Here is a 22674-nt window from a genome sequence, read left to right as displayed (position 1 = left end):
TCCAATTTGGATGGACAAGACTAAGAGACAAGCTTTCAAATGAATTAAAGCTCTGTCTGGGTTTTTGATTAATTAATAAGCTGGAATGGAAGATTGCTGCTAATCCTCCGCCCCGGCCCGTGCTACGAGCATTCTGACAGTTAGTGTGACTCGGGGGTGTTGACTCATTTAAACTAACATATTCATCCTGCTGTAACCAGGTTTCTGTTAGGCAGAATAAATCAATATGTTGATCAATTATTATATCATTTACCAACAGGGACTTAGAAACGAGAGACCTAATGTTTAATAGACCACATTTAACTGTTTTAGTCTGTGGTGCAGTTGAAGGTGCTATATTATTTTTTCTTTTTGAATTTTTATGCTTAAATAGATTTTTGCTGGTTATTGGTGGTCTGGGAGCAGGCACCGTCTCTACGGGGTTGGGGTAATGAGGGGATGGCAGGGGGAGAGAAGCTGCAGAGAGGTGTGTAAGACTACAACTCTGCTTCTTGGTCCCAACCCTGGATAGTCACAGTTTGGAGGATTTAAGAAAATTGGCCAGATTTCTAGAAATGAGAGCTGCTCCATCCAAAGTGGGATGGATGCCGTCTCTCCTAACAAGACCAGGTTTTCCCCAGAAGCTTTGCCAATTATCTATGAAGCCCACCTCATTTTTTGGACACCACTCAGACATCCAGCAATTCAGGGAGAACATGCGGCTAAACATGTCAGTCCCGGTCCGATTGGGGAGGGTCCCAGAGAAAACTACAGAGTCCGACATTGTTTTTGCAAAGTTACACACCGATTTAATGTTAATTTTAGTGACCTCCGATTGGCGTAACCGGGTGTCATTACTGCCGACGTGAATTACAATCTTACCAAATTTACGCTTAGCCTTAGCCAGCAGTTTCAAATTTCCTTCAATGTCGCCTGCTCTGGCCCCCGGAAGACAATTGACTATGGTTGCTGGTGTCGCTAACTTCACATTTCTCAAAACAGAGTCGCCAATAACCAGAGTTTGATCCTCGGCGGGTGTGTCGCCGAGTGGGGAAAAACGGTTAGAAATGTGAACGGGTTGGCGGTGTACACGGGGCTTCTGTTTAGGGCTACGCTTCCTCCTCACAGTCACCCAGTCGGCCTGCTTTCCCGACTGCTCGGGGTCTGCCAGGGGGGAACTAACGGCGGCTAAGCTACCTTGGTCCGCACCGACTACAGGGGCCTGGCTAGCTGTAGAATTTTCCACGGTGCGGAGCCGAGTCTCCAATTCGCCCAGCCTGGCCTCCAAAGCTACGAATAAGCTACACTTATTACAAGTACCGTTACTGCTAAAGGAGGCCGAGGAATAACCAAACATTTCACACCCAGATCAGAAAAGTGCGGGAGAGACAGGAGAAGCCGCCATGCTAAATCGGCTAAGAGCTAGTAGCTACGCTAACCTAGCGGATTCCTAAAAACACGCAAAGTGAATAATGTGTAAATAATTTAGAGGTGATTCAGCAGAAGGAGTGCTTTAGTTAAGGCACGTAAAGATTACACTGGGAAACAAATTGTAATCTAGATAACTAGATCAATCTAACTGCGCAGATTAAACAGCTAACAGATACAGAAAAACACCGCTGTGCTCCGGAACAGGAAGTGATACAATACCGCAGTGAGAGCCAACCACCAGATTACAGTGAGGAAAATAAGGATTTGAACACCCTGCGGTTTTGCAAGTTCTCCCACTTAGAAATCATGGAGGGGTCTGAAATTTTCATCTTAGGTGCACGTCCACTGTGAGAGATATAATCTAAAAGAAAAATCCGGAAATCACAATGTATGATTTTTTAATAATTTATTAATATGTTACTGCTGCAAATAAGTATTTGAACACCTACCAACCAGCAAGAATTCTGGCTCACACAGACCTGTTAATTTTTCTTTAAGAAGCCCTCTTATTCTGCACTCTTTACCTGTATAAAAGACACCTGTTCACACACTCAGTCAATCACACTCCAACCTGTCCACCAAAGCCAAGACCAAAGAGCTGTCTAAGGACACCAGGGACAAAACTGTAGACCTGCACAAGGCTGGGATGGACTACAGGACAACAGGCAAGCAGCTTGGTAGAAGACAACAACTGTTATGGTTATTTATTAGAAAGTGGAAGAAACACAAGATGGCTGTCAATCTCCCTCTATCTGGTATTCCATGCAAGATCTCACTTTGTGGGGTAAGGATGATTCTGAGAAAGCTCAGAATGACACAGGAGGACCTGGTCAATGATCTGAAGAGAGCTGGGACCACAGTCACAAAGATTACATTAGTAACACATGATGCTGTCATGGTTTAAAATCCTGCAGGGCAGCATGGTCCCCCTGCTCAAGCCAGCACATGTCCAGACCCGTTTGAAGTTCACCAGTGACCATCTGGATGATCCAGAGGAGGCATGGGAGAAGGTCATGCGGACAGATGAGACCAGAATAGAGCTTTTTGGAATCAACTCCACTTACCATGTTTAGAGGATGAGAACAACCCCAAGAAAACCATCCCAACCGTGAAGCATGGGGGTGGAAACATCATACTCTGGGGGTGCTCTTCTGCAAAAGGGACAGGATGACTGCACCGTATTGAAGGGAGGATGGATGTATTGTGAGAATTTGGCAAACAACCTCCTTCCCTCAGTAAGAGCATTGAAGATGGGTCATGGCTGGGTCTTCCAGCATGACAATGACCCCAAACACACAGCCAGGGCAACTATGGAGGGGCTCTGTAAGAAGCATTTCAAGGTCCTGGAGTGGCCTGGCACTCAATAGAAAATCTTTGGAGGAAGCTGAAACTCTAAACCTGAAAGATCTAGAGAAGATGTGTATGGAGGGGTGGACCAAAATCCCTGCTGCAGTGTGTGAAAACCTGGTGAACAACTACAGGAAACGTTTGACCTCTGTAATTGCAAACAAAGGCTACTATACCAAATATTAACACTGTTTTTGACAGGTGTTCAAATACTTATTTGCAGCAGTAACATACAAATACATTATTAAAAAATCATACATTGTGATTTCCAGATTTTTTTTTAGATTATGTCTCTCACAGTGGACATGCACCTAAGATGAAAATTTCAGACCCCTCCATGATTTCTAAGTGGGAGAACTTGCAAAACCACAGGGTGTTCAAATACTTATTTTCCTCACTGTATATATAGTAGCTCAAGTGACAGGGAAATACCACCACCAACAATAATAATTATAATAATAGTCGACTACAAAACAAGAATTTGATGTGACTACTGGAGGGAAATCAAGAAAGAAACACAAATGTTTCAGCAGTTGTCTTTTGCTAACAGCTCTTAAGTTTAGAGAGGACGCAGCCTTGCTTTGAACTTATCACCACAGTTTGGTTCACGGGTCACCAGAGCAAATGACACCAATGATATCGACACCAGCAGGCACACAAACAGTGCTGCACATTTTCTCTTGTTAGTCATTCACAGTGTAGACTCAATTACACAGCGCTTGATCAACAAGTCACATAACACCCACTCACCACCCTGACACTCCATCTCACACACACACACACACACACACACACACACACACACACACACACACACACACACACACACTGTTTAATCATCTCACACACCCACACTTAGCAGCCTCTTACCACTTTGAGTGGGGAACTGAGAGCTGAAGTTGTGATATTAGTTTGATTAAAGCAGCCACTAATTACTGAGGCCTGTGAGACAACAGGCAGCGATCAGCATTGGGATTCACAGTTCACTGTCTGTGCTGCCACTTTGTACACTGAAGGGGTAGCGTTTTACACAGGAAATGTGTTTTCTGGCATATATCCCGAACGGTGACCACCAACAACATTCAGCAATTTGGATCCAGCTGCACACCTTATTCCTAAGAAGACCAATTTCCATCACCACAATACGATGCAGATTTGTCCGTTAAAACTTCATTGTCTCTCTAAAACTTCATTGTCTCTCTCACCTCTCATGTTTAACAGTGTGCCGCTTGACGCTCTTATCGCTATTCACGCCTCCTGCCTTTCCTCCTTATTTACTTTTGCACTGTGGTCTGAGAGATGTGCACACCACAGACACGCTGATGAACAATTAACACACCCACGTACCACATCATTCAACAACAAAACCACAGATGACAAAGGAATATTAATGCATAAAGCATGGATAAGCTGTTTCTTGCTACCTCCCAAAAATAAAACATACCCGGACACTCCCAAACAAAATGAAAAACTGCATCTTCAGAGTTTGTATGACACCAGGTACAGTTTGGGTCAGCTTTGAGCTTCACATTGTGGAGTTTATGAGGCATCATGTATGTCCTGTGAATAAAGTTCAGGTGATTTTGCTGATGATCAGGGTTCTTGCACGAACAAAGCACAGTCCCAAAATGCTTTCCAGTGAAATTCAGGAGGTAAATTAGGTGTTGGTTCTCCACAGCAAGCATATGGACATACATGTCTTGTAGAATGTGCACATATAGTCCAGAAATGAGACTCTTAGTTTTATGGTTAGGGGTTCGGGTGGAACCGAACCATTTCAGTCTACAGTTTCAAAAGCAGGGAGCTGTTCACTGAGGAGTTCAAAAGGAAAAAAATATAGTCATTTACAATAAATAAATGAAATGCTGTGCTGTGATGCCTGCAATATAGAGAGTGGCCCGCCTCCTGGCAGTGATATAAGGGAGCTGCAGTTTCCCGGGCCAGTTTTGAAGCAATAATGTCATCTAAGGATTCTATGACCAGTGCCAGGTGGAACACTCGCCTCAGCAACCAGGAACTAAGGAAGAAGACACACAGGGTGAGTGAAAAGCACTCGTAACGCTGTCCTCAAAAACAGTCACAGTTCAGCACACGCTTAACACAGGTTGCTGCAGTGGTCAGGAAATAAAGTTCTCTTCTTAAGAAATAAAGTTCACTGTTCAGTAATTTTTTTATAGTTTCTAAGTTGTACCCAAAGGTCAGAGGTCAAGTGCTGCATGTGGCAACGCAGTTCCAATTAAGCAGGAATTGATACAGCTGGGTTCTCAATGATTTGATATCAGAGTTCATGCAGTTCTTAGGGAGAGTTCTTGGTACAGTTCTTTATCATAGCACAGTCACAGACAGGAACATGTGACAACAGGATCACACTGAGACAAGGGGAACTTAACTGGCTTGTAGTCGAGACGTGCCCTACGCCGAGAGCCAAGGAGTTCCCAAACTGACGTTGCTGTGCAGGTAGTCAGAGCCAGGATCCAGGTTTGCTTGGGAGCTGTCCTGGAATCGTCTGGAACACCAGGAAAAGACAGTTCACTCTAATACAGGAATTAGAAGGGTAGGCCAGTGTTACCTGAGCATAACCTGCGGGAAGCTTCAGCGTCTTGAGCGCACAGCTGGAGGATACAGTCAGGGTCATGGGGCGGCGATCAGGTTTGGTCCTCCTGGAATCTGTCTGGATCATGGAACAAGGCTCTGAAAGCTGGTGAAGCAAAAGCGAGGAAAGCAAGGCCGTAAACAAGAAAACAAACAACAAGTCTCTCGCAGTTCATGAACAGAAAGTCAGGGTTTAAATAGTCTATCAACAATCAGTCACCCATCTGATCCAGGTGTGAAAACAAAACTGAGGGTGTCATCTGTTGGAGAAACAAACACATGAAACTGGCAAAACAAAAGAGTAAAAACCAGAGTCCAGGGGAAATCCTGACTCTTAGATCCATAAGTGCTATTCATCAGTTTAAGGAGTGGGTGGTCTTTAAGTGGGGTCTGCCTTGGTACTCCATATGTTTTTATAGCAGTTCTCAACTGGAGCTAAAAAAAAGAAACTAGAGTGCTGCAAATTAAACTAAACACAAAGATCCTCAAATGACAGAAGTCCATTATCACAAAATACATTACCAAGGCAGCGTCCATTGCCTACATTGAGCCCATTTTATGGAGCACATATTGATAAGAATACCTTCACTGTTAAGGGCCCCTTCACACATAACATGATTGAAGCCGACTAGTGCACGAAGGAGGAATTGCATGCCGTTCGTGACAAATCAGAGCCGCCTGAAATGCCTCGTACACTTGTCACAACAACCATTCATGCAGAAAGACTGTGAATGCCCTGCACGTGCTCATTCAATCCCCCTCTTGGCAGGTGTCCGCTATATTCCAGGTTTCACAAACGAACATCTAACACCGCTCGCTGCACACTTAGAAAAGGCAGGGCTATTCCTGCACCCAGTATGATACTAGAGAGCAGGCGGTCACAATCGACCTGTCTGTAAAAATTGTCAAAGAGCAACACAAATGTGGAATCACCTAGCAACACACACGGGTGTAACTGTGCCCCCCCCCCACACACACACACACACAAACAAAGTTTGTTGTTTGTTGTCATCGTCCACTCCCCAACACAAATGGCTTGTGGAGTGTGTTACCCCCCTCCCCCCCGCCCACCACCAACACACACACACACACACACACACACACACACACACACACACACACACACCAAGAATGAAACATCATCTGTGGCTGAAAGTCCCGGAGTCCAGTCGCTGTCCAGCGCAGTGCACTGCTGAAACAGCTGACCGCTGTTTCCTACAGCTCAGCTGGAGAACACGCAGTGCGCATGTGTGTGCTGGCACTCACGCCCTCATGAGGACCGGCCAGCGTCTGAGGACGCAGCACGGTGTGAAGCCGCCCCAGCCGGCTGATGTCACTTCCACCACGTAAATTTTAGTTTACATAATGGACAGAAAGAGTGGAAGTTAAATAAAACATACAGTGGGGTAAAAAAGTATTTAGTCAGTCCCTGATTGTGCAAGTTCTCCTACTTAGAAAGATGAGAGAGGTCTGTAATTTCATCATAGGTACACTTCAACTGTGAGAGACAAAATGAGAAAAAAAAATCCAGGAAATCACATTGTAGGATTTTTAAAGAATTTATTTGTAAATTATGGTGGAAAATAAGTATTTGGTCAATAACAAAAGTTCAACTCAATACTTTGTAACATAATCTTTGTTGGCAATGACAGAGGTCAAACGTTTCCTTTAAGTCTTCACCAGGTTTGCACACATTGTAGCTTGTATTTTGGCCCATTCCTCCATGCAGATCTACTTTAGAGCAGTGATGTTTTGGGGCTATCACTGAGCAAAACGGACTTTCAACTCCCTCCACAGATTTTCTATGGGGTTGAGGTCTGGAGACTGGCTTGGCCACTCCAGGACCTTGAAATGCTTTTTACAGACCCACTCCTTTGTTGACTGAGCGGCGTGTTTGGGATCATTGTCATGCTGGAAGACCCAGCCACGTTGCATCTTCAATGCTGTCACTGAAGGAAGGAGGTTTTGGCTTAAAATCTTATGATACATGGCCCCGTTCATTCTTCTCTTAACACAGATCAGTCATCGTGTCCCCTTTGGAGAAAAACAGCCCCAAAGCATGATGTTTCCACCCCCATGCTTCACAGTAGATATGGTGTTCTTGGAATGTAACTCAGCATTTGTCTTCCTCCAAACATGACTAGTTAAGTTTTTACTAAAAAGTTCTATTTTGGTTTCATCTGACCACATGATATTCTCCCACTCCTCTTCTGGATCATCCATATGCTCTCTGGCAAACTTCAGACGGGCCTGGACATGTACTGGCTTAAGCAGGGGGACACGCCTGGCACTGCAGGATTTGAGTCCCTCTCTGCATAGTGTATAGCCTTTGTTACTTTGGTCCCAGCTCTCTGCAGTCATTCATCAGGTCCCTCTGTCTAGTTCTGGGATTTTTGCTCACCGTTCTCATGGTCATTTTGACCCCACGGGATGACATCTTGCATGGAGCCTCAGATCATTTGAGATTATCAATGGTCTTGTATGTCTTCCATTTTCTTATAATTGCTCCCACAGTTGATTTATTCACACCAACCTGCTTGACTATTGTAGATTCGCTCTCCCCCGCCTGGTGCACATCTACAATTTTCTTCCTGGTGTCCTTTGACAGCTCTTTGGTCTTGGCCATGGCTGAGTTTGGAGTCTGACTGTTTGAGGCTGTGTCTTTTATACAGATAACGCGTTCCAGCTGGTGCCATTAATACAGGTAACAGGTGGAGGACAGAAGAGCTTCTCAAAGAAAAAGTTACAGGTTTGTGAGAGCCAGAAATTGTGCTTGTTTGTGGTTGACCAAATACTTATTTTCCACCATAATTTACAAATAAATTATTTAAAAATCCTACCATGTGATTTTCTGGATTTTTCTTTTCTCATTTTGTCTCTCATAATTGAAGTGTACCTCTGGTGAAAATTACAGACCCCTCTCATCTTTCTAAGTAGGAGAATGTGCACAATCAGGGACTGACTAAATACTTTTTTACCCCACTCTATAAGGGTGAAGGCATGAACTTGTTCTTGTGTGACCGCTTTGCTCATGTGCTTTGCTGTGGACATACAGCGCACATCAGCTGACCACAGACTGTCATCTGGACATGACCGTGCACACAAGGTGTCAAATTAAAAACACAGACATCAGACAGATGCAGGATAAACAGATAATAATACATGCATTAAATTAAAATCACAGAACAAAGCAACAGAGAATGAGCCTTTTTTTCCTGTGACCTGACGAGGTTCGCTGACAGAGGTGGGCATGTCCCCCTGCGATGTGCAGGTGTAAAGATATCCATGCTCGCAAGTCATAGCTGGGGACCACCTGTAGTGGCTTGTAGAATACGACCTCACATCACTGCACTGTGAAGCACGGATGTTGGCATGCTGTCCTCATATAGAAATAAATAAAAAAATATTGCTTCAGTTGACTCTCATATCAGTGCACCACAAAGCTGCTGAATATTGTGCAATGCAGGAAATCACCCCACGGGATGCTCCCGCGAGACACGTGTCATTGCGGGATTTCCCCATTTGTAATAATTAAAACACAGATCACATGCCCAGTGTGCAGTGGATCACTGCACACTGGGCATGCCATGCCAGCTGCATGTGTTCACGATGTGAGAGCCCGGCTCTTCATGACATGGGAGCTGGCTTGAGCACATCAGGTAATTAATGTAAAACATAGAAGAGAGAACAGTACTCCATGTCATGGAAAGTTTGGTTTGCGGATTTTCTTCTGATTTTTGCGTCTTTCGTGTTATGTGTGAAGAGGCCCTAAAGAGGAGAGAACATGGATTAAAGTTATACTTAATCTGACATGCTTTTACAGCACAGCGCCAGACTGCAGAAATATGGGATAGAATGGGACCAAACAAAGCTATACATTTATTCTGAGGAAAATTAGCAAATAATATCTCCTTAGGTTTTAATGGGCCTGTCAGGTATTCCTCCAATAAACACCATGGCACCTCCACTGACTCATTACACCATGCAACCAAAGGGCATAGAGTGAAAGCCTAGTGGTACATTCTAAAGCTTAGGATTGATAAATCCCCTGCTGACCTATGGCACTGAACCGTAGACAGTCTCAACCAGGGATGTTTTGCCTTCCATACAAATTCAGTGATGGTTGTCTGTAGCCTATCCCAGTGATGAAATGAAGGAGAAAGTGAGATCATAAAGGTCAAAAAGTTAATATGAAGAAGCACATTCATTTTAATAATAGAGACATGCAATTAAGGGAACTGGGCAAAGAAGACCATCTCTCCAAAATCAGCAACAATCTTGGATAAGGCCCCTCAAAATTATTTTTAACAATAGAGTGCAAAGAAGGAGAAACCTCAATCCCAAGATATGTAAACTGTTTAATGTAATATCTCTCATTGAATCATTCAATGGCAAAAACGCAGACTTACCCCAATTAATTTAATTTAATTAATTTAATTAGCTTATAATGCGCCAAATCACAGTAAAAGCCATCTCAAGGCGCCTTACATAAAACAAGTCAACATAAAATTGAATAAATAATTAAAAATGAATAAAAAATTCAAATACATAAATAAAAACAGAAGTAAAAGAATAAAACAAATTAAAAATAAAAACTATCCATAAGAAAGAGAATAAAAATAGGTTTTGAGTCTTGACCTAAAAATGTCCACAGACTCAGACTGCCTCACGGTTGCAGGAAGACTGTTCCACAGGGTGGGTGCACGATACGAAAAGGCTCTTTGACCTGCTGACTTCTTCTTCACCCTGGGAACACAGAGAAGTCCCGCATCTTGCGACCGCAAAGCCCGGGCCGGTACGTAGAGTTCCACCACATCAGCCAGATAAGATGGCGCCAGTCCATGAACAACCTTATAAGTCAATAACAAAACCTTAAAATCTGCTCTCACAGAGACAGGGAGCCAGTGCAAAGATGCCAAAATGGGTGTGATATGTTCAGACCTTCTGCTATGTGTCAGAAGTCTGGCGGCAGCATTCTGAACCAGCTGAAGACCCCTAATGCTGGACTGTGGTAACCCTGAAAATAGAACATTACAATAATCTAGTCTAGAAGAAACAAAAGCATGAATCAGGGTCTCAGCATCAGCCATGGACAGGATGGCGCTATATTTCTCAGATGGAAAAAAGCAGTCCTAGTAACATCCCTGATGTGGAGGTCAAAAGACAATGTGGGATCAAAAATTACCCCAAGGGTCCTCATTTTGTCTGTATGATGTATGACACAGGAACCCAGAATGAGGCCCAGCTGGTCAAACTGATGCCAATGTCTCGCTGGACCAAGAACCATCATTTCAGTTTTATCAAAGTTTAAAAGTAGGAAGTTACTAGACACCCAACTTCTCACTGATAGAAGACAGTCCTCCAGGGATTTTACGGGAGTGAGATTTCCCGCAGTTATCGGCATGTACAACTGAGTATCATCAGCATAACAATGAAAGGCAATCCCAAAACTCCGCAGTATACGCCCAAGGGGTGCCACATACAGGGAGAAAAGCAAGGGGCCTAAAACAGATCCCTGTGGAACCCCAAATCTCATGTCAGCAAGGTCAGAGGTAGTGCCATTATACAAGACACATTGAGAACGACTGGACAGATATGACGTCAACCAGGCAAGGGCACTTCCAGTAATCCCAAAAAAATTCTCCAGCCTATTGAGCAAAATATGATGATCCACGGTATCAAACGCAGCACTGAGATCTAAGAACACCAAAAGCGTAGTGGTGTCTGAGTCCATTGCTCGCAGAAGATCATTCACAACTTTAGTGAGCGCTGTCTCTGTGGAGTGATATTTCCTAAAAGCAGACTGCAGTGGCTCAAAAAGATCATTCTCAGTAAGGTGGTCTACGAGCTGCCGTGAAACCACCTTAGAGAGAAAACTGACCCACCTTTCGTCAAAAAAGTGACAGCTGCCAATCAAAATCGACTACGTCACTAAGCCCCACCCCCTCTATGACGTCACAGCCAATCAAAATCGATGACGTCACTATGTCCCGCCCCTAAGCCCCTCCCCTAGCCCCGCCTCCAAGCCCCGCCCCTTATGACATCACAGCCAATCATAATCGATGACGTCATTATGCCCCGCCCCTAAGCCCCGCCCCTAGTCCCGCCTCCGAGCCCCCGCCCCATATGACGTCACATCCAATCAGAGTCGATGACGTCAGTATGTCCCGCCCCTAAGCCCCCCCCCCCCCGGCTCCTCCCCTAGTTCCGCCCCTGTTTTTTAATTCGTAAATTAAAGAAGGGAAACAAATAGCCGTCTCTCGGCTGTAAGTCTTTGCAGCAAGATGGTCAAATACCCACGCATAGAGCCGCTCGCGGAAACATGACCCCACGGCTGTAAAACCTGTTGCAGACGCTAACTGTGTCTGTGTGAGTGCGTGTGTGTGGGTGTGTGTGTGTGTGTGTGTGCGTGTGTGTGTGTGGCGGGACACCCGCTGAGCGGAGATGCTGCCCCGAGGTGATGAACCCGAAGAACAATAAACAATGCTCCTTATCACTCACGCCAGATGCAGTTTCTTTTAAGATATTAGCCGATCGATCATGGTGCGCGGGACAGCCGCTGATCGGAGATGCCGCCCCGAGGTGATGAAGGCGGAAAAAAAACAAAGTTTCTTCTCCGTCACTCCCGGCAGGGTGGCTGGGTGTCAGGCCAGATGGTATTTTTAGAGCAAAAGGTGCCAGTAAGTGTTTTTCACAAAAACCTCGTTTGAAAAACAATTTACCCTTTTCAACAATATTATAGGAAAGAACACAGGCTGTATAAGGTTTAGAATATGTGCTTTATTACATTCATTAGTCACACACAGAGAAAAAAGCAATTGTTCATGTTTATTAAACACAGCATACGTGAAGGAAAACATTAAGAAAAAAGTATTTGGTCCACTTACATGAAGAAAAAAGTATACGTTCATGTTTATTAAACACAACATACATGAAGGAGAACATTAAGAAAAAAGGTATTTGGTCCACTTACATGAAGAAAAAAAGTATACGTTCATGTTTATTAAACACAACATACATGAAGGAAAACATTAAGAAAAAAGGTATTTGGTCCAGTTACCTGAAGAAAAAAGTATACGTTCATGTTTATTAAACACAACATACATGAAGGAGAACATTAAGAAAAAAGGTATTTGGTCCACTTACATGAAGAAAAAAAGTATACGTTCATGTTTATTAAACACAACATACATGAAGGAAAACATTAAGAAAAAAGGTATTTGGTCCAGTTACCTGAAGAAAAAAGTATACGTTCATGTTTATTAAACACAACATACATGAAGGAGAACATTAAGAAAAAAGGTATTTGGTCCACTTACATGAAGAAAAAAAGTATACGTTCATGTTTATTAAACACAACATACATGAAGGAAAACATTAAGAAAAAAGGTATTTGGTCCAGTTACCTGAAGAAAAAAGTATACGTTCATGTTTATTAAACACAACATACATGAAGGAGAACATTAAGAAAAAAGGTATTTGGTCCACTTACATGAAGAAAAAAAGTATACGTTCATGTTTATTAAACACAACATACATGAAGGAAAACATTAAGAAAAAAGGTATTTGGTCCAGTTACCTGAAGAAAAAAGTATACGTTCATGTTTATTAAACACAACATACATGAAGGAAAACATTAAGAAAAAGTACTTGTTCCAGTTACCTGAAGAAAAAAGCAATTGTTCATGTTTATTAAACACAGCATACGTTAAGAAAAACATTAAGAAAAAAGGTACTTGTTCCAGTTACCTGAAGAAAAAAGCATATGTTCATGGTTATTAAACACAAATTTGGTCCACTTACATGAAGAAAAAAGCATACGTCCATGTTTATTAAAGGGTAACCATCAGGCTGTCGCGGTAAATTAGCTGATAGATGATTATTATGTCTCCAGCTGCGTATAATATACTCAAGTCTGCTCAAAGCCACTTTTTTAAGGCAACAAGTTCGCATATTTTTTTTGTAAAGTCAACTTATTATATTTTACACATTTTGGGATTCAAACATCAAATCCTTATCTCAACACTTCACGGTAACGTTCACATGTCAGCAGCTTGGATGTTAAGTCCTAAATCTAAACATTTTCTTTGCTCACTTGTATTGCTGCAAGTTCCTGCTTTACCACCTCATTCTGACCAAGAAACATCTGAAGTGGGTCAAAAAATAAATGAATCTGTTCTTGAAAGCAGCTTTCTCCTGGTTAGTTTTTAATACACCCTGAAGACATCAAGAATCTCTGATCAGATTTCTTGGGAGACTTTCCAAAAGGGAGACATCTATTCTTTTAATATGAAAATCAGCCGTCAGCATTTTATGTCAAGTGTTCCCTGAAAATCACAGATAACTGAATGACGGAGAACTGAAGCAACAACTTTGAAGTTTCAAATAAAACAGGGTTCATCAGCATTTTCTGGTTTATCTGAATCAGAACAGCTTTTAATGGCCAAGTATCCACAGAATACATGGAATTTGACTTTGGTTTGAGCCGCACTCTCTCTGTACACTGTAAATGCATGCAAACATACAAACGAATTAAGTTAACCAGACTCAGTTTTCAAGCTGTAGCTTCAAGAAAATTAAGTTGACCTGAATATGATGAATGAACAAAACTATTTTGAGAATTAAGCCGTCACTTGCCGGATGCTCACAGTAAATACATTACTGTAATTTATTTTTTTCAGTACAGCAAAATAAACAAGTTACTGTAATCTAGATTTTAAGTGTATTTGAGTACTGCACACTCGCAATACAAATTCTATGGAAAAGAAGAGACTTACATGATTAATTATAACATTTATTAAAATAAGGGCTTACTTTCATCAATCAGCAACTCCGTCACTACATAAACGGAAAGTTCACCCCTTAAAAGTCAAAATTCAGCCAAAAGAGGGGCACCTATTCTCGTTTTGAGCTTCTCACAAACCTTCATGCGAGCGCATGAAGCTTTTAAGGGGTGAACTTTCCGTTTATGTAGTGACGGAGTTGCTGATTGGTGAAAGTAAGCCCTTATTTTAATAAATGTTATAATTAATCATGTAAGTCTCTTCTTTTCCATAGAATTTGTATTGCTGCACCTTAGTTAACTACATCATTTCAATAGGCTATATGTTGTATAGAATAAAGAATACGCATTAAAATTGCTCATCAAGGTTATAGTAAAGACACTGTTTAATCGGCTGTCATGAATACTGACAAGGTATCATAAAGGTAATGGTCGAAGTGAGGATTTGTAAATGTTGCCTCAAACGTCCATGCAGTAATTCAGATATGGCGAAACAAGTGAATGATATAAAATATGTAGAGCTTTGTAATTCAATAAATATTTTTGCTTTGTTGAGGGTACTAGAAATATTTTTAGATATTTTAGCTTGAACATGTTTTTTATGTGAGGGACAATATTTAAATGCGTGCATACGCGATAAAACTTTAAAGGTATGATCGGGAGGCCGCTCTCAACACATCCGGTCCGTTTTCAGGCAAAAAAACATAAAAAAATTTTAGGATCAAAGATTAACACGAGCCGTGACTATTTTTAAACGCGTCCAAACGCGGTAAAACTTTAAAGGTATGATCGGGAGAGCGTTCTCAACACACCAGAAGCATTTTTTCACAAAAAACGCACATAAAAAATTCAAGGTCAAAGGTCAACGCTTCTTTCTGCACTTAATAACGACGTTTTAAATTATCCAAACGCGGTAAAACTTTAAAGGTATGATCGGAAGGCCGCTCTCACACATCCAACCCATTTTCAGGTGAAAAAAAAAACATTAAAAAAATTTAGGATCAAAGATTAACACTTCTTTCTGTACTTAATAACAATGTTTTAAAGCGTGCAAACGCGATAAAACTTTAAAAGGTATGATCGGGAGGTTGTCCTAAGACAGGGGTTACATTTTCACGTGAAAAAACATAAAAAAAAAAATAAAAATTAGGATCAAAGGTTAACACAAGCTGTCATAGCATTTAAAAGTGTGCGAAGGTCCTTGTAGCTGGATACAGGAGGTATTGCCCCTTTTCTTAAGGCAATTATGATATCTTTTCACAAAATCAGAAACCAGATCATCGTTTGTGATAGTATTTTCGGTGTATAAAGACAGCACATCTTGGTACGACGCCCCGGTGGCGCTGATATATATTTAATACACGCAGTGACCTTTATTTTATTTGTAAATATTCACAAAAAGGAAACATGGAAATATAAATGGGAAAAAATATGAGTATGTACATATGTATGTACGGATATATTTAAATCTCTTTGGTGTTAAAGATATGTAGATGTTTTGTTCATGTGGTTTCTGACATGTCTGGAATAAGACTGGCTGAAGCTGGGAAAACTAATTCTCCTGTGAGTAGCGTTTTATTCTTTTAGTGCAACTATTAAAAGGTCCACTATTTCTGTATTATCCGTCATGACTTTGCTATCCATCCACTTTTGTTCATAGTATGGGACCACTACACGCGCGGGTCTGGGGATATTTGCGTCTTAAAAGTGTGTGTGTATTTGGGGTGTTTAGCGCAAAAGGTTGCACCTCTTTTGACAAACCGGGACAGCGTCACAGATCCCGTTTGAAGCAATATTTTTATGAGGTCCTGCTGTGTCCCTCGGTCCGAGGTGTCAGGCTAAATCCGGAGGCTGGACCAGTTTTCCTGTTCCGCCTCCTGCTGCAGTGTTTTTCCTTCATTCCAGCCGCTGACAGGAGCAGACGCTCATTCTCTCGGAATGAAGTTTTCTTTTTCTTCAGAGTGCGAAAGTCTTTCACGGCAAGTGATTTAAGTAATCTTTGATAGAAATGCTTCTGGTTTTTTTTGTTTTTTTTAAAAAGATCCTCGGCGGTAAAAACATTTTTTAAGTGATGTTTTTTGTTAGATATAGAGCCCCACGGTGAGAAAAGTTTATTCTGATGGAGCAGAAGAATTCGGCCTGACAAATTAACCCCAGAGGATCATTTAGAGACACGACGCGCCAGGGACAGACTCTCCTTTATGACGTAAGAAAATCAGCTCATAACTTTTTAAAGTGTAAATATTTCATTAATAAGTATGGTCTGTGTTACAGTTTGTGGATATTCTGTTAGGAGTTTATTTAACGCTGTTTAATCAAGTTTTTTCCCCCAGACACAGCAGCAGAGATAGTAAACCCTCTGAAATCTCATTTATATTAAAAATACAGGTTAATAACGCAGAGCTGGTGTGTTCTAACCGACGGAGGTCTGTCGAACCGTCAACAGGGCGCCGCGGGGACGGACTCGTGTTACACGGTAAGAAGAAAAAAATCACATCATGATGTTTTTTTAAAGTGTAGGCTAAATATTTAATAAGTCGCATCTTTTCTTTCAGTTTGTGGCGAGACGTGACCGTCGCTCCTGCAAGATGCCCGGAGGTTCGAGGATATTTTGGACTGGTATTAATGAATGTTTTTGAGAGAGAATAATTGCGATGCATAAAAAGTTTATTCTGGTTTAACGAGAAGAAGAAGACAAATGAAGCCCAGAGGGTTATTAGACGACACGGGGAGCCGGAGAGAGAGTCGCCTTCATGAGGTAAGAAAAAAAGAAAAACAATGATTTAGTAATATGACTAAAGTTTTTAAAGGTCCGTAAAGTAAGAAAAAAAAACATATTGGCTATATAATGTCAGACATTTCCCCACTCAGCCAAAAATTTATGCAAACAGTCAGCATCAGCTCGAAAAGTATAAGTTTTGTGGAGCTTTTTCACAACCAAATAAGCGTTTAAAGCGTAAAACCCTCCGCCAGTTAGATTTCTCAATAAATGACCACCGACTGTTTCTATCAAAGATACGGCGTGTGAATTGTAAAAATTACAGCTTCTGTGTGTTTTCAGTGGAACTTCTGCAAAACAACCGCATTTAAATCTTTATCCACGTTAAAACGACTTGAGATTTATAATTATACGCTCTGAACAAATGCAAAGATTCTACATGACACACTTTCCTCTTGTCACACTGACAGCAGTGTGTCGGCTCACAGGCTGTTAATGTTTTTTGACAGAATTGGTCGGAAATGTGCAATTTTCAAGTGCCTGGTGCAGCTTTTTACAAATCATAAAACAGCGGAGTAACAACAGTGAGTTTTAACATTAGAACTCTTACCCTCCTGATGTTGGTCAACTCGTGTATTTCAGATTCATTTTAATAAATGTTCACCTTTCTGTAGCAGTTGTTAGCTAAACTAGTTTGTTCATAATTACAAGTGGTTTTTAAAAACACATTGTACAATTTTTACTGCGGATTATTCGCTGTTTAGGGTATTTCTACATGCCTTACACTGTAAAAAATAATAAGTTGACTTTACTAAAAATGAAAATAATCAAAAAATGCAAACTTGCTCCCTTACAAAGTAATTTATGTTGTCTTGAAGCAGATTTGATTACCTTAATTATTGCGAGTGTGCAGTACTCAAATACACTTAAAATCTAGATTACAGTAACTTGTTTATTTTGCTGTACTGAAAAAATTAAATTACAGTAATGTATTTACTGTGAGCATCCGGCAAGTGACGGCTTAATTCTCAAAATAGTTTTGTTCATTCATCATATTCAGGTCAACTTAATTTTCTTGAAGCTACAGCTTGAAAACTGAGTCTGGTTAACTTAATTCGTTTGTATGTTTGCATGCATTTACAGTGTACAGAGAGAGTGCGGCTCAAACCAAAGTCAAATTCCATGTATTCTGTGGATACTTGGCCATTAAAAGCTGTTCTGATTCAGATAAACCAGAAAATGCTGATGAACCCTGTTTTATTTGAAACTTCAAAGTTGTTGCTTCAGTTCTCCGTCATTCAGTTATCTGTGATTTTCAGGGAACACTTGACATAAAATGCTGACGGCTGATTTTCATATTAAAAGAATAGATGTCTCCCTTTTGGAAAGTCTCCCAAGAAATCTGATCAGAGATTCTTGATGTCTTCAGGGTGTATTAAAAAATAACCAGGAGAAAGCTGCTTTCAAGAACAGTTTCAGTTATTTTTTGACCCACTTCAGATGTTTCTTGGTCAGAATGAGGTGGTAAAGCAGGAACTTGCAGCAATACAAGTGAGCAAAGAAAATGTTTAGATTTAGGACTTAACATCAAAGCTGCTGACATGTGAACGTTACCGTGAAGTGTTGAGATAAGGATTTGATGTTTGAATCCCAAAATGTGTAAAATATAATAAGTTGACTTTACAAAAAAAATATGCGAACTTGTTGCCTTAAAAAAGTGGCTTTGAGCAGACTTGAGTATATTATACGCAGCTGGAGACATAATAATCATCTATCAGCTAATTTACCGCGACAGCCTGATGGTTATGTTGGGAAGGTGTCGTAACACGGACCCACAACAGGGGGCGCAAATGAACGGACAATGGATAAGAAAAGGAGTAACAATTTAATGTTGCGAAAGAACACAACGGAATATAAACAAGAATAATGATGCCAATCATACACAGGAGGACTGCGGGCAGGCTTGAAGATAGGAGACCTCGGATGAACGAAGAGCCGGGGCCCACACCGCTTCTACCACCAACGGCCTGAAGAACACCGAAGCCGCCAAGCCCTGAGTCCCCAGGTGGTCTCTGTCCTCCGTTGTCGGCCCTGGTACTGCTGGCAGACAGAAACAGAAGGTGGTGAGTGTGAGTCCTCACACCCAGCAACCTTTATAAGTAATTCCTCCGGGAGGGATAACCTCCACCTCCAGGAACGTCTTTACTCGTGCAGCTCCCGTTTGTCCCTCTCCTGGGTCTTCACGGGCATGCGACTGCACACAGAACAATATTAGATTAACAGTAATCACAGCAGAGAAGGTTACCTCTAGTCGTAGAAGATTTCTCGGCGAGGAGGTGGAGTTGCCGTCCGGCCTTTATGGTGATGGTGATGAGATGAATGAGTGACAGCTGGTGTTGAGGATGAGTGACAGCTGTCACTCCCAGTGGCTCTGGCACCCTCTTGTGCTTGAAGCCCGCACTCCAAGCAGGGCGCCATCTGGTGGTGGTGGGCCAGCAGTACCTCCTCTTCAGCGGCCCACACAACAGGTTACCCTTTAATAAACATGGACGTATGCTTTTTTCTTCATGTAAGTGGACCAAATTTGTGTTTAATAACCATGAACATATGCTTTTTTCTTCAGGTAACTGGAACAAGTACCTTTTTTCTTAACGTATGCTGTGTTTAATACACATGAACGTATATGCTTTTTTCTTAACGTATGCTGTGTTTAATAAACATGAACGTATATGCTTTTTTCTTAACGTATGCTGTGTTTAATAAACATGAACATATATGCTTTTTTCTTAACGTATGCTGTGTTTAATAAACATGAACGTATATGCTTTTTTCTTAACGTATGTTGTGTTTAATAAACATGAACAATTGCTTTTTTCTTCAGGTAACTGGAACAAGTACTTTTTCTTAATGTTTTCCTTCATGTATGTTGTGTTTAATAAACATGAACGTATACTTTTTTTCTTCAGGTAACTGGACCAAATACTTTTTTCTTAATGTTCTCCTTCACGTATGCTGTGTTTAATAAACATGAACGTATATGCTTTTTTCTTAACGTATGCTGTGTTTAATAAACATGAACGTATATGCTTTTTTCTTAACGTATGCTGTGTTTAATAAACATGAACGTATATGCTTTTTTCTTAACGTATGTTGTGTTTAATAAACATGAACAATTGCTTTTTTCTTCAGGTAACTGGAACAAGTACTTTTTCTTAATGTTTTCCTTCACGTATGCTGTGTTTAATAAACATGAACGTATACTTTTTTTCTTCATGTAAGTGGACCAAATACTTTTTTCTTAATGTTTTCCTTCACGTATGCTGTGTTTAATAAACATGAACAATTGCTTTTTTCTCTGTGTGTGACTAATGAATGTAATAAAGCACATTTTCTAAACCTTATACAGTCTGTGTTCTTTCCTATAATATTGTTGAAAAGGGTCAATTGTTTTTCAAACGAGGTTTTTGTGAAAAACACTTACTGGCACCTTTTGCTCTAAAAATACCATCTGGCCTGACACCCAGCCACCCTGCCGGGAGTGACGGAGAAGAAACTTTGTTTTTTTTCCGCCTTCATCACCTCGGGGCGGCATCTCCGATCAGCGGATGTCCCGCGCACCATGATCGATCGGCTAATATCTTAAAAGAAACTGCATCTGGCGTGAGTGATAAGGAGCATTGTTTATTGTTCTTCGGGTTCATCACCTCGGGGCAGCATCTCCGCTCAGCGGGTGTCCCGCCACACACACACGCACACACACACACCCACACACACGCACTCACACAGACACAGTTAGTGTCTGCAACAGGTTTTACAGCCGTGGGGTCATGTTTCCGCGAGCGGCTCTATGCGTGGGTATTTGACCGTCTTGCTGCAAAGACTTACAGCCGAGAGACGGCTATTTGTTTCCCTTCTTTAATTTACGAATTAAAAAACAGAAAAGGAAACGTAATAATTTAAGAATTAAAAATATTAAAGGGGCATTAAATAATAGACAGTGATTTATGTTTAATTATTTCAGAATTAGTTAATTCTTTAATACATTAAAAAGATCTAGGTATTTTTAATCATTCTTTAATTCATGAAATAAAATGACATTAAAATATTAGACCCTGGGTGGGAGGGGAGGTATGGCTTGGAGGCGGTGCTTGGCCGGGGTTAGGGGAGGAGCTTGGGGGGTGGGGCTAGGGGAGGAGCCAGGGGCGGAACTAGGGGAGGAGCCGGGGGCGGGGCTTAGGGGCGGGACATACTGACGTCATCGACTCTGATTGGATGTGACGTCATAAGGGGCGGGGGCTCGGAGGCGGGACTAGGGGCGGGGCTTAGGGGCGGGGCATAATGACGTCATCGATTATGATTGGCTGTGACGTCATAAGAGGCGGGGCTTGGAGGCGGGACTAGGGGAGGGGCTTAGGGGCGGGACATAGTGACGTCATCGATTCTGATTGACTGTGATGTCATAGAGGGGGCGGGGCTTAGTGACGTAGTCGATTTTGATTGGCAGCTGTCACTTTTTTGAGGAAAGGTGGGTCAGTTTTCTCTCTCACCTTTTTTAAAATTTTGGAACAGAATGATAGATTTGATATTGGCCTGTACTTTTTCAATACACTAGGGTCAAGATTAGATTTCTTAAGTAATGGTTTAATTACTGCTGATGTAAAACATTTCGGAACAGATCCAGAGGTTAATGACAGATTAATAAATAATTAATTAATCTTATAGCCTGATATATCACTGAAATCACTGAAAATGGTTAAAATATTAGGGATGAATTGAGCAGATCCTAGATATAAAAGGACATTGTCCACGTACAAAGACATATTATGTTTAGTGGCATTCTCTGTTACAGAATTATTTGAGCCATAGTCTCCAGAGAAAGTGCAAATCAGAGAGGACTTAAAGGACAGCCCTGTCTGTAACCTCTGGCTATGTTGAAAGTAGAGGAACATGTTTTACCTGTGAGTACCAGAGCTGTTGGATTGCTGTAAAGCACTTTGACCATATTTATAAAATCAAATCCAAGAACTAGTGAATGAAGTAGGGACCACAGATCCTGCCACTCAAGGTGGTCAAAACCCTTCATGGCATCTAGAGAAAACACAACAGTTGTACACTGGGAAGAGAAACAGAACTTTACACCGGACCACAGTGCCTTCCACCCCTGCAGCATCAAGTGCCATATTTAACATCAAACAAGTTTAAAAGACAAAAAATAGAAAAGATGATAGGTTGAATATGCGCTCCCACTGAGGAAGAGGAAGACTGTATAGGGTAAAACCATCTGTGCTTTGGACTCCAAACACATACACTAGGGATTAGCAAGTACAACCCTATCTTTATTTGTATCTGTTCAACAATCTAAATGATCTGTATCCATATCTGTACTCATAGTGGGCGGGGCTGAAACAGCAAGTGGGCATGGTTTAACCCGAAATGGCCGGGGCTTAAATCAGTACATTATTTTAAGTCTGAAATTGATATGGATTGATTAGAAGTTGCTACATTTATTGTTTATTTGAAGCCTCAAAATTTTGATTCAAATCAATGATTTTGATCACAAAAGTAAGAGAACTATTTACAGAACAATTTTTTTAATGAACTCAGAACATGAATATTCTTAAGTCTATGAATGAATATGTACCTGAGCACCGGAGCCAGGAAGCATATAAGACTCCACAACACTCGAGACTCCCCCCAACACAGCCAGCAGGACCCCACTCCATCCCCTCATCCACCACCAGAACCCTACCCCAAACACCAAGCCCAAGATCAGGAGACCACCCAAGCGAGAGCGGGGCAACACCCCACCCCCCTGAAGATCATG

The sequence above is a fragment of the Thalassophryne amazonica genome, chromosome 11 (genome assembly GCF_902500255.1).
Source record: "Thalassophryne amazonica chromosome 11, fThaAma1.1, whole genome shotgun sequence".
Classification (NCBI taxonomy): Eukaryota; Metazoa; Chordata; class Actinopteri; order Batrachoidiformes; family Batrachoididae; genus Thalassophryne; species Thalassophryne amazonica.
This window is presented reverse-complemented; position numbering follows the sequence as displayed.